General features: G+C 56.2%; 1 pseudogene; it reads right to left on the bottom strand.

Moving 5' to 3' along the window:
* Positions 1–15131: 15131 nt before the first annotated feature.
* Positions 15132–18370, bottom strand: LOC138379551 (programmed cell death protein 1-like; annotated as a pseudogene).
* Between the last annotated feature and the right edge of the window lie 1268 nt (positions 18371–19638).

The following is a 19638-nucleotide window of genomic DNA, read 5'->3' on the forward strand; positions in this document are numbered from 1 at the left end:
GGGACGCCAGGCCTGACTGCCAGCCTGGTGACCGGCACTGGGGCATGCAGCCCCCTCTGGGCGGCCTCGGCTCCAGGCACCACCAGTGCCAGCCCCTCGGTCTGGGGAGCGGGTGGCTGAGGGGCTCCCCTATCAGAGATCACATTCAGATTGGGGTGGATGCCTGTGCCAAGAGCCACTGGCCAGGCCCATGTCCCCAAGTGTCCCTGTGATCTTGGGGAGAGGGAGCCCTGGTCTCTGCCCTGAGCCCGCAGGAGCTCTCCCTGGAGGAGCCAGGCGCCTTCTGCCAGAGCAGTCCCCAGTGAGTGCTGGAAAGACAATGCCCGTCTCTTCCCCGAGACACCCAGCCCTGCTCCGTGGCTCCCGGGACAGAGTTGGCCTGTTCTCTGGAGCCCACAGGGCAGGGGGCGTCCTGGGAGCACACCCTGCTCAGAAGATGCGGTTCTCCCCAAACCCAGCCCGGCAGATGTGGCCACTGCTCATGCACACAGTGCCCGGGAGAGGGGTCTGCTTCCCAGGCCCAGTGTCCTCCAGGCCTCAGGGCAGAACCCAGGGCCGGCAGGGGACCCCGCTCAGTCTCTGGGGACTCGGGGCCTGGCCAGGGCTGTCCAGGAGCACAGCGCTCTGAGGACAGGCCTGTGCCTCCAGGGCGGAGGCGGCCCCAGGCCGGCCACTCACCTGGACCGGCAGCTCCGCCTTGTCCCGGCTGGAGGAGGGCGCAGCGGTTCCCGAGGAGGGCGCAGCGGTTCCCGGCACTGTCGCACTGCAGCCTCCTCCTGCCCAGGGCTGTCCCGTGCACGCTGACCGCCCTGCGTCCCCCGGGCCCCAGCAGGACCAGACGCCCACGCTGAGACCCCCGAGCAGCCACTGCCCCCCGGGCCCTTCCAGCTCCCGGCGATCCCAGAAACCCCTCGGGGGCTGGGGAGGTGGCCTCTGCCCACGCAGGGCCTGGAAGGGCCTGGACATCGGCCACCTGTGAGGGCTTCTGTCCTCATCGCAGGAGACCAGAGCCCCTTCCTGAAGCCCCTGTGGGCTCAGCTGATGGCGGGAGACGCCCGCTGAACAGGCAGCTCAGCTCCGGGGCTGACCGGGAAGCCGACAACCGTCCTCCTGCTCTGGCCGCCCAGGCACACGCACCCGGCTGCCCCGGCTCCACCGCCCGAGCCCGGACCTGCCCCGCGGTCTCTGCCCACAGCGTCCAGTTACTTCCCTCCGAGTGGGCAGCGGCCGCCCTAGGGCTGCTCCTAACTTCCCGTTGCCTAGTGCCTCTGTGTGGTCGCTCGCCCGTGGCCGCAGCAGGACCCGGGCTGGAGGCCAGGGGGGCCTCGTGCCCCCGCTGTGCCCTGGCCCGGCCCCTGCGCCCCCGCCGCTGCCCTGGCCCGGCCTCGTGTCCCCGCCGCTGCCCTGGCCCGGCCTCGTGTCCCCGCCGCTGCCCTGGCCCGGCCTCGTGTCCCCGCCGCTGCCCTGGCCCGGGGTGCGCTGCGGGCCGATGCCTGAGGTCGTCCAGGCAGACGCTGGCTGTTGCGGAAGGTCATCCTCTTACACACCTGGGGCCTCTGCGGCCAGGCTAGCGACAGGGAGCGGGAACTGTCCCCGGACAGCAGCACGGAGCATTGCCAACCCTGCCCCAGCGAGCCGCCGCAGGTTCCCAGGAGCCTTCACTGCAAGGCCAGGGGGCCACCAGCCCAGACCTTGCCACAGACCTGCCCGCGCAGCCATGGCGCCCCCGGGCCTCCACTCTGCAGACGCCGCGGTCGCCTGCCCTGCCGCCGGCGGCCACCAGAGGGCCCCACAGGGCAGGCTCTGTCCTCAAGCGGCAGTGCCAGGGCCCTCTCACTGGAGCCACGTGGGGCTTAAGCAGCCAGATGCCAGAACAGGGGCCTCTCGACCTGGTTCCTGTTTTGGGCACAGAACCACGCAGCTCAGTGCCTCGTCTTCCTGGTCCCAGCCCTGCCTGTTCCTGGGCCTCCCCAACGTGCCTCATCATTTTGTTTGGAGTGGGCAGCTGCTGGGGTTCGGGGGGCTGAGATAATATGGCAGCGATCAACAGCTCCTGCTTGTGAGCACTTGTGAGCACTTTGCGAAGCACCTCAAAATCCACCAGGGACACGAAAGCCAAACTCAGGAGACACTCGAGACACATGTGGGGGCCTCTGACCCTGGCAGGTGGGGACTTAGTGGGAATTGGCTGGCCGCAGGGCAGACGGCTGACCCTGGACATCGGAAGGCGCAGAGTACAAGCAGTAGGCTCACAGCAGGCCAACAGCCCCCCACGTGCCCGGGGCTGCGAGCTGGCCTGACGCCTGCCAGCCTCAAGATGCCCAGGCCCCTGGAGAGGAAGCTACCTATGCTAGAGCGCCGGCCTGGCCAAGCAGGGTCCTGGCGGGAAGCAGCAGAGGTGTTGGGGAGCAAGGGGAAGTGGCCCCTGGGACGTTCCAAAGTCCAGCCAAGGACACCCGCAGGAGGCAGTGGGGAGCTGTGTGGGTTGCAGGCAGGGTGCCACATGGCAGAGGAAGCTGGCACAGCTGGCAGCTTTCAAGCTGCATGGCAAAAGGCCACCAGCAGGGGTCCCAGTGGGGACTCAGGGTCCCTGGCCTTGAGCAAGGATTCTCAGTTGGGGTGCGGTGGCTCCCCAGTGTCCCAGGCGGCCGGAGGATGGGCCCTTTGATGCGCGGGAGCTGGGCAGCCTCTGCCAGGCACCGCGACCATGCAGCCCACTGCCGAGCGGGTGAGGTCCGTGCCCGGGGGACTCCAGTAGCTCCTTGGGGCCCCGGCAAGGATGAGCTGCAGCCTGAGCGGGAGGTCTGGGGAGGGTGCAGGGCGGAGCCGGGCTGGGCTTCGGGTATGGACAGCTGGGGGGAAGGTCTGCAGGACGCGCATGCCGGGAACAGAAGTTCTCTAAAAAGGAGTCTGGAGGAAAGAGACTCATTCCAGAGACCCCGCCTTCCGTGTGATAGGGTCGCCATTCCAGAGAGCACAGGGAAGGCTCAGGTCACACAGCGGAAGTTCCCGCCCAGGCTCCAGTCAGGTTCATTATACAAATGAGGGATTCACTGACTTGGTCTGATTGATCAGTGTGACTGAGTCCTGATTGGTCAATACAGACGAGTCTGGTCAATGCAGCTGAGTCTGATTGGTCAGTGTGGCTTACTTCTAATTGCTCAATGCAGCTGAGTCTGATTGGTTACCGTGGCTGAGTCCTGATTGGTCAATGAGCTGAGTCGATAGGACAGTGAGGCTGAGTCCTGATTGGCCAGTGCAGCTGAGTTTGATTGGTCAAGGAGGCTGAGTCCAGATTCGTCACTGTGGCTGAAGCTGATTGGTCAATGTGGTTGAACCTGATTGGTCAGTGCAGCTGAGTCTGATTGGTGAGTGTGGCTGAATCCTGATTAATCAATGTGGCTGAAGCTGATTGGTCAATGTGGCTGAGTCCTGACTAGTAAGTGTGGCTGAATCTGATTGGTCACTGAGGCTGAGTCCTGTCTAGTAAGTGTGGCTGATTCTGGTTGGTCAGTGTGGCTGAGTCCTGATTGGGCAACGTTGCTGAGTATGATTGCTCAATGTGGCTGCGTCTGATTGGTCAGTGAGGCTGAGGCCAGACTGGTCAGTGTGCCTGAATCTGATTGGTCAGTGTGGCTGAGTCCTCATTAATCAGTGTGGCTGATTATGATTGGTCAGTGTGGCTGAGTCCTGATTGGTCACTGTGGCTGAAGCTGATTGGTCAGTGCAGCGTAGTCCTGATTGGTCAGTGTGGCTGAATCTCATTGGTCAGTGCGGCTGAGACCTGATTGGTCAGTGTGGCTGAGTCGGATGGGACTATTTGGCTTAGTTCTGATTGGTCAATTTGGTTGAGTCGACTTTGTATGTGGCTGCGTCTGATTGGTCAGTGCCGCTGAGTACTCATTAGTCAGTGTGGCTGCGTCTGATTGGTCAGTGCGGCTGAGTCTGATTGGTCAGTGTGGCTGAATCCTGATTAATCAATGTGGCTGAAGCTGATTAGTCACTGTGGCTGATGCAGATTGGTCAGGGTGGCTGAGTCTGATTGGTCAGTATGGCTGAATCCTGACTGGTCAATGTGGCTGAGTCCTGACTAGTAAGTGTGGCTCAATCTGATTGGTCAGTGAGGCTGAGTCCTGACTAGTAAGTGTGGCTGATTCTGATTGGTCAGTGTGGCTGAGTCCTGATTGGGCAACGTTGCTGAGTATGCTTGCTCAATGTGGCTGCGTCTGATTGGTCAGTGAGGCTAAGTACTCGTTAGTCAGTGTAGCTGCGTCTGATTGGTCAGTGCGGCTGAGTCTGATTGGTCAGTGTGGCTGAATCTTGATTGGTAAGTGTGGTCCTCACTATATAGTGTGGCTGAATGTGATTGGTCAGTGCGGCTGAGTCCTGATTGGTCAACGTTGTTGAGTATGTACTCTCAATGATACTGAGTCTGATTGGTCAGTGAGGCTGACTCTTGATGGGTCAGTGTGGCTGAATCTCATTGGTCAGTGTGCCTGAGTCCTGACCAGTCAGTGTGGCTGAGTCCTAACGAGTCAGTGTGGCTGAATCTGATTGGTCAGTGTGGCTGAGGTCTGACTAGTCAGTGTAACTAAATCTGATTGATCAGTGAGGCGGAATGCTGACTGGTCAATGAGGCTGAATCTGATTGGTCAGTGGTACAGAGTCCTGATTGGTCAATGTTGCTGAGTTTGCTTGGTCAGCACGGCTGAGTCTGATTGGTCAGTGAGGCTCAGTCCTGATGGGTCAGTGTGGCTGAATCTCATTGGTTAGTGTCTGAGTCCTGACTAGTGAGTGTGTCTGAATCTGATTTGTCAGTGCTACTCAGTCCTCATTGGTCAACGTGGGTGAATCTGAATGCTCAATGCGGCTGCATCTGATTAGTCAGTGTTGCTGAATCTCATTGGTCAGGGCTCCAGAGTCCTGACTGGTCAACGTGGCTGCGTCTGATTAGTGAGTGTTGCTGAATCTGATTGGTCATTGTGGCTGAATCCTTACTACTCCGTGTGGCTGCATCTGATTGGTCAGTGCTGCTGAGTCCTGATTGGTCAACGTGGCTGAGTCTGATTAGTCATTGAGGCAGAATCTGATTGGTCACTGCTGTTGAGTCCTGATTGGTCAACGTAGCTGAGTCTCATTGGTCAATGCAGCGGAGTCTAATTGGTCCGTGCACCTGAATCTGATTGGTCATTGTGGCTTACTTCTAATTGCTCAATGCAGCTGAGTCTGATTGGTCATTGTGGCTGAGTCCTGTTTGGGCAATGCTGAGTGTGGCTGAATCTGATTGGTCAGTGTGGCTGCATCGGAAGGTCAGAGTGGCTGAGTCCTGACTAGTCAGTGTGGCTGAATCTGATTGGTCAGTGCTGCTGAGTCCTGATTGGTCATCGTGGCTGAGTGTGAAGGCTGAAAGCGGCTGAGTCTGATTAGTCAGTGTGGCTGAATCTGATTGGTCGGTGTGGCTCAGTACTGACTAGTTACTGTGGCTGAATCTGATTGGTCAGTGCTGCTGAGTCCTGATTGGTCAACTTGGCTGAACCTGAACGCTGAATGCGCCTGCGTCTGATTATTCGGTGTGGCTGACTCCTGACTAGTCAGTGTGGCTGAATCTGATTGGTCGGTGTGGCTCAGTACTGACTAGTTACTGTGGCTGAATCTGATTGGTCAGTGCTGCTGAGTCCTGATTGGTCAACTTGGCTGAACCTGAACGCTGAATGCGCCTGCGTCTGATTATTCAGTGTGGCTGACTCCTGACTAGTCAGTGTGGCTGAATCTGATTGGTCAGAGCTGCTGAGTCCTCATTGGTCAACGTGGCTGAGTCTGAATGCTCAATGCGGCTGTGTCTGACTATTCAGTGTGGCTGAATCTGATTGGTCACAGTCCCTGAACCTGATTGGTCATTGTGGCTGAATCAGATTGGTCCACGATGCTGCGTGCTGATTGGTCTACGTCGCTGCGTGTGATTAGAACGTGTGACTCAATCTGATTGGTCAGTGCTGCTGAGTCCTGATTGGTCAAGGTGGCTGAGCCTCAATGGTCAATGACGCTGCGTCTGACTAGTGAGTGTGGCTGAATCTGATTGGTCAGTGTGGCTGAATTCTGATTGGTCAGTGGGGCTGAATCTGATTCGTCAATGTGGCTGAGTCCTGATTAGTCAGTGTGGCTGAATCTGATTGGTCAGTGGGGCTGAGTCCTCATTAGCCAGTGTGGCTGAATATGATTGGTCAGTGCTGCTGAGTTCTGATAGGTCAATGTCACTGAGTCTGATTGCTTAATGCGACTGAGTCCTGATTGGTCAATGTGGCTTAATGTCATTGGTCAGTGTGGCTGCATCTGATTGGACAACTTGGCTTATTCCTGATTGGTCAATTTGGCTGAGTCTGATTCATCAGTGTGGCTGTGCCTGGTTGGTCACTGAGGCTGAATCCTGATTGGTCAATTTGACTGAATCTGATTCGTTAATGTGGCTGCGTCCTGATTAGTCAGTGTTGCTGATTCTGATTGGTCAGTGCGGCTGGGTCCTGATTGGTCAACGTGGCTGAGTCTGATTGCTCTATGCGGTTGAGTCTGATTGGTCGGTGAGGCTGAGTCCTGATTGGTCAGTGTGGCTGAATGTCATTGGTCAGTGCGGCTGAGTCCTGAATGGTCAGTGTGGCTGAGTCTCATTGGACATTTTGGCTGAGTCCTGATTAGTCAATTTGGCTGAGTCTGATTTGTCAGTGTGGCTGAATCTGAGTGGTCATTGTGGCTGAATCCAGATTGGTCAATGTGGCTGAATCCTGATTAGTCAGTGTGGCTGAATTTGATTGGTCAGTGTAACTGAGTCCTGATTGGTCAACGTGGCTGAGTCTGATTGGTCAATTCAGCTGAGTCTTATTGGTCTGTGAAGGTGAGTCATGATCAGTCAGTGAGGCTGAGTCTGATTGGTCAATGCAGCTGAGTCTGATTGGTCAGTGTGGCTGAGTCTGATTGGTCAGTGCAGCTGAGATCTAATTGCTTAATGCAGCTGAGCTGCAGACGTGCTAAAGCTGATCTAAGGCTCAGGTTTCTGGTGAACTCCAGTGCGGTGCGGGCGCGGCATCGGCACGGCCTCCAGTCACAAATGACCTCTGGGCTCCATGTTAAAATCAGACCCTGTGGCTGCTCGGGTCTGTCTTGAAGGATGGGCTTTCAGGTACACATTTGTTCGCATTCTGCCTCTGAGCCGGACCGTCCGGGGCAGCGGCTACAGCCGGCCTGGTCCCCCTATTCCACGCGGGACCCCAGGGGCAGCGGAGGGGCCAGGCAGCGCCACCAGCCCTGTGCCTGGGAAGCGCCCAAGCGCCTGTGAAATACGGATGGGTTCTGGGTCGCGTCGGCTGCGGGTCCGGCTGCGGAGAGTCGGCTGGCGCTGTCCGGAGCCTCCCGCAGAGGCCTGTGAGAACGGCTGAGGCAGGGTGGGGAGGACGCCCAGCCCAGCCGGGATGCGAGGAGGCTCATTAGGGCCCGAGGGGTGGGGCGCGGACGGGACCTGGAAACTGCTGAGAATGGGAAATTGAGTCCAGTGCGTCGGGTCGGAGGCTTTCTGAAGACGCATCTGTCAGAGCGTCGCTGCCGCAAGAGCTTAGGTTTCTCACGCAAGGCAGGTGCGGCGGGAGTGTGGGCGGCGGCAGCGACGCCACCTGCGCAGCGGGGCTGCTCTAACGCACGCAGCGGCACGAGCCGGGAGGGCGTCTGGGGACCGCTGCTGCGCCCTGGTGGCTTCCGCAGCTCTGTTCACGGCATGGGAAAGGTTTCTGACCACACGATCATCCCAAGCAGAACCTCGTGCAACGCAGGACCACAGAAACCTTCCCCATCTCGCTCCTTCACTGGGGTCGACTCCTGGGGTGAATCGCATCCTCGGGAGTGTACACAACTGTCGTCTTCACAACCTGAGGGTTTCCTCGGTGTTGGGTTGTGCCCAGACTCCCACGTGGCTCTTACGGAGCAGGGTGGGTAGTGGTGGCGAGGCTAACTGAATGGATGGGAATTTGGGTAAAAGCCATTGTGTGGCAAAGTCTCCTGGTGAAAATAACTCCAGCATTATTTCCCCTGTTGGGAGAAGGACGTATGGGCCTGGTAGGTTTTTAAGAAGTCCCTGTCCAGGAGATGTATGGCGGCTGACGGGACAAGCAAAAGGCCACGGCTGTCACGAGGGGTCCTAGTTGGAGGATAGGTAGAGATTTAGGAACTGTCATAGATTCGTTGGCCACTCCAACCATCTGGATGAATTCAGAACCCCAGGGAGGGCACAGAGACAGTGTGCCGGGGCTAAGGGTAGACAGCGTAGCCCCAGTGTCACCCACATCTCCAGTCTTCATATCTAACTCCTCTCCAATCTTAATATTTAATTCTCTTAGTTGGTTAATCTGGATAGGGGTCATGTTCCATGAATGTCCCTGGAGTATCCCTGGTTTGCTTGTGGGAGAGGTCCCGGGGACTTTAGCAGGATTTAGTTGTAGCCAAATATTCGAGGAAATCAGGGGATTTAGGATCCATTCCAGGCTACGGGTAGATAACAAGGACTCGAACACAGTGCACAGGGCTTCAATCTACTAGCAGGTGTGCTTCAGTTTTCCTTAGAAGCATGGTTTTCTCTGTCCACGTTGATCATATAGGAATCTCAGATTTTAGAACTTTTTGAGAGGAGGAAGCCAAACCAAGGCAGGCTTTAGGTTTTACTTATAGTCTTAAGATTCTCGGACTTATAGTCTCTTTACTTATAGTTCTCTTTACTTATAGTCTTAAGGTCTGTCACTGCCAGGAAGTGACAAATTTTTACTCATTCACTGTAAGGCTGGGGACACTGGCATTTTATGCATATTCTTAAATATGACACTTCAGTCAAATCCTTGGCAATATGGCCAGTGTTTCCAATTGTATCCTGCTTGTAAAGAGACAGCATATTTTTATTGAACTTATATAAATAAAGATAAGGATATTCACAAATACTTCTGGAATTTTGAAGGAATCAAGTAGGGAGAAAAAGCAAATGCTTTCATCTTTGTTCACAAAAGGATACTTTACGAAATTGTTGCAAACTACACAGAGCTTATGAAAGAAAATTTCCTTGGCTCTGGAAAACATTTAGGTAAAGAACCAACATTTTAAATAAAGGCATAAAAGCAGTATTGTTATCAATTACTTAGTTTCATGTAATCAAGATTGTTTTTCTCAATCTTGATTAACAATTTTGGACTATAGCTGATTGAAAATGCTTCCATCAAAGAATTTAAAATAATAACTGTGGAAACCCAGAACAGCCATGGTCAAAAGTCTGATGAGAGTTTACAACTGGCAAGAAAATGTAGATATTTCTGTGGCATATAACAGTTTAACATAGTAATCATAATGACTGATAGCACATAACACAACACATTAGAATTTTCAGAATCACATATTTTTGGAATACATTTTAGTAACACATTTACACAAATATGACCAAGTTAAATATCATTTCTTATTTAGCAATGCTTCCTATACGATTTACCAAATTAGCCTAATAGTTTAATATCTCCAGAAGAAGAGATATACATTCTTTGATACTCTCCTGGAGTCCAACTGGAAAATCCCAAAGTTAATTTTAGGTCAAAAAGATTTAATTTAGGATTTTGATCCCAGGAAAACCTGCCAAAGATGTTAAAAGGTTTGAGGTACTTCACTAAACAGAGTCATGGGTCACTAACAGACTCAGATAACTTTTGTTTCTTTGAAATAAGAAGTCAAAAGTAGGCCGGGCACGGTGGCTCACGCCTGTAATCCTAGCACTCTGGGAGGCTGAGGCGGGAGGATCGCTTGAGGTCAGGAGTTCGAGACCAGCCTGAGCAAGAATGAGACCCCGTCTCTACTAAAAATAGAAAGAAATTATATGGACAACTAAAAATCTATATAGAAAAAATTAGCCGGGCATAGTGGCGCATGCCTGTAGTCCCAGCTACTCGGGAGGCTGAGGCAGTAGGATCGCTTAAGCCGAGGAGTTTGAGGTTGCTGTGAGCTAAGCTGACGCCACGGCACTCACTCTAGCCTGGGCAACAAAGTGAGACTCTGTCGCAACAAAAAAAAAAAAAAAAAAAAAGTATATGACTCTAAACTCTTATTCAATTAATGTTCAATTACTGTTTTAGAATTATCTTATTGGATAATATCTATATATTTTTTTTTTTTTTTGTTGAGACAGAGTCTCACTTTGTTGCCCAGGCTAGAGTGAGTGCCGTGGCGTCAGCTTAGCTCACAGCAACCTCAAACTCCTGGGCTCAAGCGATCCTACTGCCTCAGCCTCCCGAGTAGCTGGGACTACAGGCATGCGCCACTATGCCCGGCTAATTTTTTCTGTATAGATTTTTAGGTGTCCATATAATGTCTTTCTATTTTTAGTAGAGACGGGGTCTCGCTCAGGCTGGTCTCGAACTCCTGACCTTGAGCAATCCACCCGCCTCGGCCTCCCAGAGTGCTAGGATTACAGGCGTGAGCCACCGCGCCCGGCCAATATCTATATATTCAATGAATATTCATCATTTAACTTCACTTAGTAAAACTCTAAGGGTATATTTACTTAAAATATTTGAGAAACCTCCCCAAGGAAACATATTACAAAATATAACCATTATCAAAAATTTATTTACAAACTTTTTTCCTAGCCACATCTACCCAATTTATTCATTCTTAACAATTATGCCTGGAAAATTGTATGAGACATCAGACAAATGTAGCCATCGTCCCAGGCTAAATTTTCATGCCAAGAAAGCATCATAAAAGTAAGAACTTTAAAGTTAAATATATGCATATTTAGCTGAAGACCTAGCCATTCCCATCAAACCAATATTAGACCAGTCTCATCTGCCAAAAGATTACTAAGTCCTGTGCATTTAAATAGCATCTGGGCTTATTTGCACAATTTACGAATACTCATTTATTTATAAGCCAATTTGGTACTATAGACGATATACAAACAGACCTTTGTAGACAGTCCCAATTGTTGAAGCTGTCATTTCTCCCCATCCAATTATCTTGATATCCTTGTTTGAAATTGATTGACCATAAATGAAAGGTTTAAGTCTGGACCTCTATTCTGTTCCACTTGTCTGTAGGTCCATCTTTATGTCAGCATCACACTGTCTTTATTGCCATAGTTTTGTAGTAAAATTGGATGTCTGGTTGTGTAAGTTCTTCAATTTTATTCTTTTTTCAAAATTGTTTCGGCTGGTATATTGTCTAGATGCTCTGAATTTCCATACACATGTTAGGGTCAGCTTGTCATTTCCACTAAGAAAAGGCGCTGCCAGGGTTCAGTAAGGATCCTGGTTAGTCTGTAGATCAGTTTAGGGGAAAACTGCTCCTTAACAATATTTTTTTGCAATCTGTGAATACTGTAGATCTTTCCATTTAATAGACTGTCTTCAACTTCTCTTAGCCATGGTTTACAGCTTTCAGGGTATATATTTCCACCAATTCTGTTAAAGTGATTCTTTTGGTAATATTATGAATAGAATAGCTTTCCAATAGAACTTAGATTTTTCATTGCCAGTGTACAGAAATGACTAAGTGTGGTATCATGATATTATGCCCTGCACCTTGTTAAGCTAATTTGTTATTTCAAGTAGTTTTCAAATTTATTTTTCAGGATTTTATTGCCTGAAAATAAACATAGTTTTACTTTGTGTTCTGTATGCCTTCATTTTTCCTGCTCTGCTGTGCTGGCTGGAACGTTAGTGCAACATCAAAAGTGGTGGGAGGGCACACTCTCGCTGTCCCCAGTCCCAGGAGAAGCATTCAGTCTTCCCTGTGAGCACACACCAAACTGCTGTAGCCACACATGTAACCTCACACACCACACACACCACACAGACACACACGCAGCCTCACACAGAGACAGTTGCACACACATCACAGAGTCCTAGGGCCACACCAGGAGGGAAGCAAAGGAGTGTGGCTGTGGGGTCCCCAGCCCTTGACAGACTTGAGGCAGAGGGACAGCAGTACCTGGTGAAGTCCTTCCTCCACGTGCACTGCTGCTCTCTAATTGCTTTTTCTGCTGTTCTGGGTGATAGAGTCAAATGTGCTCAACTTCCTGGACACGAGACTGGGGAAGGAGGACAGGGCAGGGTCATCAACCGTGTGTACAGCACCCACACGACAGCTCAGCTCTGCCCGCCATGCGGCCCCGCGAGGCCCCTCGAGGCCAGGACAGGGTGCAAGTGCCTTGTGGTCCCTGCTGGCTGCCATCTGAGTAGGCAAGTGGGCACACGGGCGGCCTGGGGCAGGGGCTCTTCTGTGCCTGCCACCCCACGCAGGGCCACGCCTGACGGGCATTGCCAGTGTGGGGGGCAGCACTGGAGGGCAGCTTCGGAAGGCCCACTCTGTCCGAGGGTCCAGGCAGCTGGTGGGGGTCCTCACGTCTGGACACTCCGTGCTGTGCACTGGGGATGCGTGGACAGAGGAGTGTGGGGTGGGGCTGGCTGCACAGGTGCTGCCACCAGCCTGAGGCCACACCGCTGGGTCCTCGGGTCACACACCCCTGCGGGTGCTCGTGTACTCGGCCTTGCAAAGTGACCCCTCCCTAAGGCACTTTTTGTTCTCTCCCCAGTACCTGAGCCTTTCAGACGGGGCAGCCTAAAGAGCAGACTTGACCAACTTCTGCACAGGACCCTGGTGACTCGCCACCGTCACCAGCAGCCCACTCTCCAACAGGACACCCGCAGACCCCACACCTTCCAGCCCCACGAAACGTGGCCCGCTGCAGATCCCCTCCCCTCCCCTCCCGGCTCCGGCTGATATCACTCGCATCAAAGCTTCCTTCCTCCCCCCCAGCAGTGCTCCTGGCCCCACTCGTCGGCTCTCTGTGTGGACAGCACAGGCCAGGCCGACCCCCTGGGTTTGGTGGCAGAGCAGACGCAGGCCCGTGAGGTGAGTCTGGACCCTGGAAAGTGCCACCAGGTTGGTCTCTGCGTCCCGAGGGGGCAGAAGAACCCCAGGGCGTGAGACGTGTTTATCAATAAAGGAGCAATGTTGGTAAAAATGGGTCTGTGCCTATTGCAGCCATGTGCTTCCTTGGACAAGCCAAACTTTTCCTTTTTCTTCCCTTAAAAACCAATGAACGTAAGGTCAGGAGTTCGAGACCAGCCTGAGCGAGACCCCGTCTCTACTAAAAATAGAAAGACATTATATGGACAACTAAAAATCTATATAGAAAAAATTAGCCGGGCATAGTGGCGCATGCCTGTAGTCCCAGCTACTTGGGAGGCTGAGGCAGTAGGATCGCTTAAGCCCAGGAGTCTGAGGTTGCTGTGAGCTAAGCTGACGCCACGGCACTCACTCTAGCCTGGGCAAAAAAGTGAGACTCTGTCTCAACAAAAAAAAAAAAAAAAAAAAAAAAAAACCAATGAACGTGAGAACAGATGGTTTATAATTTTCTCTAGATAGTGAAGAGGGCCAGCCACGGAAGCCTATTTGCAGCTCAGGGAGCAGATGGAGGTGGCCCTGGGCTGCCCCGGCCCAGCCAGCAGCTCAGCCTGGGCCTGGAGGATTTCTGCAAAGGTTCTTGGGCCTCACTTGTCTGTCTTGATTAACTCCCGGGCTCTCATTTCTTCCACAGCCCCTCAGAACCTGTGTCATGGCTTGAGCACGTAAACTTGCACTTGTACCATCAAAACCAGATGGTAAGGACGCCCTGGAACCTCCTGGATGCTGTGCTCTGCCTGGGTAAGTTCCATGTGAAACATCTAACACCTGACTGCCACACTAAAAAAAAAAATTTCCCTGGGGCCATGGTGTTTTATTAAAACTAAACGATCCATTCTAATTTCTTATTTTTTATTGTTTTCTGTGCATGGGTTATATGCAACTCAACCCACATTTTTTGAATTAAATTGTCAGTATTAGTTGTAACAATGAGAACATCAAGATTTTCGTGAACCAACTGCAGGGTTTTGCTTCACACAGACCTGGGCTCAAAACTAGCCTGAGTTAAATGCAATTCACATGGCTGTCAGTGTGTTGACCTGATTAGGCAGAGGGTGAGAGACAGCCACAAAACTGCAGACCTTCCAGCAGGAACCTAAGGCCAGAGCGCTGCTGAGCTGGGCGACTGTCCCCCAGAGTGACTGGACGCTTACTCCGGCTGCAGCGACTGGGAAACCCTGGGTTTCCTGGACTCGGCCAGCAGGTTTTCTCCCCTGGAGGGCACACACCCGGGGTGGCACACACCTTCCCACGGGATTGCGTCCTCACCATGCCGAGCTGAGGACTCACTGGGGTGACTGTCCCCCAAGCTTCAGTGGCTCCCAACAGCCCACCCTGGGTGCTCAGGCCTTGTGGCCCCACGCCCTGGAGTGGGGGCTGGGCCTAGCGACTGCAGCCCCAGGAGCGGACACAGAGGCGGTGCTGGGACTAGAGGGAGAGCAGCACAGGAGACCAACCACGCTGCCCTGGCTGGAGCTCTCTGACCTCCCGCTCGCTCCCTCCCATGGGCTGTCGCCCTGGTGCCGCTCACCCTAGGAGAGCCCACGCGGCTTGGAGTGGAAGGAGAAGGTGGCACCCGGCCAGTGGCCCACGAGGACCTGCACTGGCCCTCACCTTGTGGGGACTCGGGGTTCAGACCCCTGCCCGCAGGTGAGAAGGTGACCGCACCGGCACCTGGTGGAAGCCTCGTGAGGGGCCCTGTGTGGAAGGCCCCGCTCCGTGATACTGGACTCCTGACCACGCAAACTGCTGAGGAATGAACAGGTGTAGTTTTAAGCGGCTACATTTTGGGGTAGTTTTACTGCAACTAACAGTAACTAATACATCAACTTTGTCCTGGAAATCTATTCTCCGATGTCCAAACACCCTGACATCAGTGTGTGCCGCCCTGACTGGGCTGTTCTCCGTCTCCAGGGGGAGCGGGCCCCACGCCAGCCTGCCCACCCTCACCTCGACCCCCACCCCCCGGCCACTGAGCCCTGCCGGGTTGAGTCCCTGACGGTCCTCCCATCTCACGGTATCTGTCCCTGTGAACTCATCACCCCTCCAGGCTGGCTTGCTGTCCCTGGTCTGTCCCTCCATGCTGGGGACACAGGGCTGCAGGTGCTTCCTTCCAGGGCCACCCGTCACTGCTCTCCCACACCACCACTGTGCGCTGATGCTTCAGGCAGGGCTGTGGCAGCTGTTACCTCGAGTGGCCCCCGGGGCAGGCAGCGGTCAGGACCCAGGCCAGTAGCAGCAGCACCAGGACACCCACCAGGACGCTGGTGACACTGACCACCAGGCTTTGGAACTGGCCCCCGGGCTTGGGCGGGCACTGGGGTGCGGTGTGGGAGATTCCGCAGCTCTCTCTGAAAGGGCACAAAGGACGAAGGTTGGGGCAAGGTCCTCGGGGGCTGGGTCCGCAGGGGCACCCACAGGCGGGCTCTCTTCCCCTAGGGTTACCTGCCCCGCACTCCCTGACCTGAGGGGCCTTGCAGGACCTCAGCTGTGCAGTGACAGCCGTTACCTGGCCTGTTCCTCAGAAGAGTGCCCACCTGGCATACCTGCCCCATCAGCGGTCAGTCGCTGCGGCCCTGAGTGGCTGGCAGAGCCCCTGCCCCCCACACCCCTGCAGCTCCTGTTCCTGTGGGGGTGGAGGGGGCGCCCACCCCCGGCCCTGACTCGGGGGCCGCACCTGTCACCGTGAGCTCTGCGCGGGGGCTCTCTTTGATCTGCGTCTTGGGGGTCAGGAAGATGGAGCCACAGAGGTAGATGCCGCTGTCATTGCGCCGGGCGGCCACCACGCTCATCTGGAAGTCGCGCCCGTTGGGCAGCTGCGTGAGGGGGAAGCGGGGGTCCTGGCCGGGCTGACTGCGGTCCTTGGGGAAGGCGGCCAGCTTGTCGGTCTGGTTGCTGGGGCTCGTGCGGTACCAGTTCAGCACGAAGCTCTCCGACGTGTTGGCGAAGCTGCAGGTGACGGTGGCGTTGGCCCCCTCGGGCACCGAGAGCCGGGCGGGGGAGAAGCTGAGGGGCCTGTCGGGGCGTCTGAGGGGTGGAGAGGGAGCAGAGCCCAGCATGAGGGAGGGGCTGGGCAGCCGGGGAGACCCCCAACTTCCCTCAGCCCGGTAGCATCCTGGGCGGACCCTCGGCCAGGGCCCTCGGGGCGGGCGCTCTCCTTCGACTTCATTGAGACCCAAGATTCGGGGCTTGTTCCCACCCTGTTTCCCCAGGAGCCTCCCCCTCCCCTCTAGGCTCCAGGCGCCCAGAGAGGGCTGTGCAGGGCCCGACCCCGCATGTCCCAGCTCTGCCCGCCTGGGCCTTGACCCTTAGGTTCCCTGCCCTTGGCCCGTCTGATCTGCTCTGGGGGGCCGACGGGGGGTTGAATGGAGACCCCAACCTGGAGGCAGTGGGTCCTCGTGGTAGGCTCAGGGCCCAGCCTCTGCCCTGCGTTCAGGACAAGCTCAGAGCTGGGACCCTGGGGAAGGGAGTCCTCAGCAGGGCCATCACGCTCCTGTGACGGCAACGGGGCCTCACGATCCCAGCCCCCTTCATGAGGATGTGGTGGTGGCTGCTCTCCCGCCAAGGACGCTGCCTCGTGGACACACTCACGCGTGTGCACACACACATGCACACCGCCCATGCGTGCTCACACACACATGCACACCGCCCACGCGTGCTCACACACACACATGCACACCGCCCATGCGTGCTCACTCACACGCACACCGCCCACACGTGTTCACACACACATGCACACCGCCCACGCGTGCTCACACACACGTACACCGCCCACGTGTGCTCACGCCCTTTCACGCTTACCCTCACCTACTCACATGTGCTCTCTGGCACACGGGAGAAGAGGAGCCCCTATCTCGGCCCATGTGACCAGCGGTGGCGTTTCCTGCCCACAGCTGGGGGTCCCGGGAGGGCCAAAGAGCCCACACCTGCCGGCTTCACCCCCAGACTGCACCTGGCTCTGCCGTGGTCCCGGATTTACACGTGGGGAAACCGAGGTGCAGGAGGAAGCGCAGGCTGAAGCTGCTGCAGACCCGAGCCGGGGTGTGTGCTGGTGCCAGAGTGACGGTCAGAGCAGAGCAGACCCCGCTGCCCCCGTGGCCCCGCCGGCCCCCCAGCCGCCTGGGAAAGCGGCCTCCTCCCAGGGAGGCACCGACCAAGACCGAGACCTGAGACATCTGCCCGCGGGGCAGCGAGGTGACCTTCCTGTCCACCCCAGTCCTGTCCCCCGCTAGCCTCAGGCGCTGGCCCAGCCCTGCGGTGTCAGTCCTGGCTGTGCTCTCTCGGCTCCTTCCCCCGCGACACCGGCTGGGCTTGGCCCCCAGCGCGTGGTGACAGGAAAGAGGCTGCAGCTGCCACGGCTACTACGGGTCCCTCTACTGCCTCTGGGCAGGGTGGGGACCTCTCACGGAGCAGTCACGGCTCCGAGGGGGCAGGGGCAGCCAGCCCCAGTGCCCGTGGCCAGGCCGGCCCGAGAGGCGAGTGAGCCACGCCAGGGCGCGTGTGGCCAGGACCGACGCGTGCCCATCCCCACCGGGCACCTCGCGTGGGCGAATGAGGTGTCTGAAGTGACCCCTCTTGCTTAGGAAGGAAATCAGAGATGTCTGGAAAGTGCTGGATGACTGTGAGAGGTGAGACCAGGGAGGATCCTGGGGCGGCTCCGACACAGCCCTGCCTGGGAGGAGGGCGAGGACCCTGGGCTCCCCATGCCCCAGCCGAGGCCCAGCCACGGCCGCACAGGCTTCTCGCGGAGCCCGCCTGGTGCCCGCTGGGCATGGGGCTGTGCGGACTGAGCCGGGGCCCCGTGGAGGGACCGGGCGGGACCCAGGCGGCTGTGCCGGTGGGGGCGGGTCCCCACAGCCGTGTGGCCTTGCACACGGCCTGTCACACCCACCAGGAGGGACGGGGGCGTTGGGGAGGCCACGGTGGCCTAGGAGGGGCCAGGCCTGGGCTGGGGGTGGCCGGAGCACGTGGGGGGCTCCACGCGGCGGGACCCCCTGCCCCATGGAGCCGGGGGCTGCTCTCTGACCCCACTCAGGGGTCACACGATCACCGCGGGGCCTCGGGGAGCCCTTTCTTCATTCCGACATTGCGTGTCTGAGCCACAGGCCACCGCCCGTCCCAGCACCATGGGGCCAGACCCCTCGCAGCTGCACGTCCCCCTGGGAGCCTCCTGCAGCCACACTAACACGCACCTCAGGCTGCTCCCTGCCCAGGTCGCTGGGATGGGGTCTCGGACCCCAGTGAGGCCCCAGCCCTGCGAGGTGCCGGGTGTGCCTGCCCTTCGGGCAACCTGGAGGCTGGAAGGGACGAAGCCCCGCAGGTCTCCTTCACTGTTCCCGAGGAAGTGAGAGGAGAAGGGCGGAGCTGGTGTCTCGAGCAGGTGTCCCCAGGACATCTGCACACTCCGAAGGACAGCCCTCGCCAGGGAGCACACCCCGGTACCCCACTGCTCGCCAGAACCACGTGTGGCCTCGGACCCTCTTGGAGACCAGGGGTGGGCAGTGGACGGGACAGGACAGGCGGGAGAGGGGAGTCCAGGCAAGGAGACTTCCAGGAAGGGAAACTGAGGAAGGCAGGAAGGCAGGGCCTGCGGCAGGGGCGGCTGGTGGGCATCTTCCACCTCCAGCCCCTCGGAAGGAGATATGGATGCGCAGGGCTTCCCTGGCCCACAGAGGCCTCCCAGCACCCAGCCGCCTGGGCGCCCTCAGTCTCCAGGAACCGCACTTGGGGCTGAGAACAGGCTCATGGCAGGGGTGACTGCTGGAGCCACCTGCACCCAGACCTAAGGTGAGAAAGCAAGGACAGCCACTCCTTCTCAGGTTGGGGGGGCAGAGAGGAGACCCTGCCAGGTCACATGGCAATGCCCTGTCCCTGCGTGGGAGCATCAGGATGGGAAGGTGGAACATTCCAGCACTCAAGTCACCCACCAAGGCTGTCCTCACTGGCCTGTTATCCAGCCCACAGATGCCTGGGCACCCGGGACACCCAGGAGCACCTGTTAACGTCACTAGTTGGACACAGAGAGGGGACGGAGCGGCAAGAGAGTGAGAAGACCTGTCTGCAGGTGGCACCACGGCCCCGGGTCCCGCAGTCCAGACCCACAAAGGCAGCAGAGGATGATTGGATGCTGAACCGGAGAAGGGGTGAGGGGTGCTGGTGTCCAACAGGCCATGCTGCCTGCGAGGACCAGCACTGATGCCTTGGGAACCTGGGGGCAGCGTGGCCCCCACAGTGGCCGGGCCTCAGCTTCCTCTCAGTCCTTCTGGGGTCGCTTCTGCAGCCGCCGCCCAGACTGACCCTAAGTCTTGCTGTTCTGAGAAGTCCCCTCCAGAGCGCAGGCAAGGCACAGAGCAGGAGAGTGCTCGAGGGTGGGGTCACACCGGGCCAGTCCTGTGACTCAGTTTCTTTTTGCATCCATTGAGGCTGTCTGCACTTTCTTTATGGCCCACGGAGCCCTGGGCACTTGCCTTCTGGAAGTTAGTACTGATGATATAAACCAGGTAGTGAAAACATCACCCTGGTTGTTTTCTTTTTACCATTTTAGTCAAAAAGTGATTCACTAGTCCGTTTTTAAAAACAAGTACAAATGCTCTTGACATAAATTCAGTGATGTTATCAATAGAATCACAGCTAGAGGTGGCCTCCGCTTCGGGAGCAGAATTA

Source organism: Eulemur rufifrons, unplaced genomic scaffold (assembly GCF_041146395.1).
Source record: "Eulemur rufifrons isolate Redbay unplaced genomic scaffold, OSU_ERuf_1 scaffold_81, whole genome shotgun sequence".
Taxonomy (NCBI): Eukaryota; Metazoa; Chordata; class Mammalia; order Primates; family Lemuridae; genus Eulemur; species Eulemur rufifrons.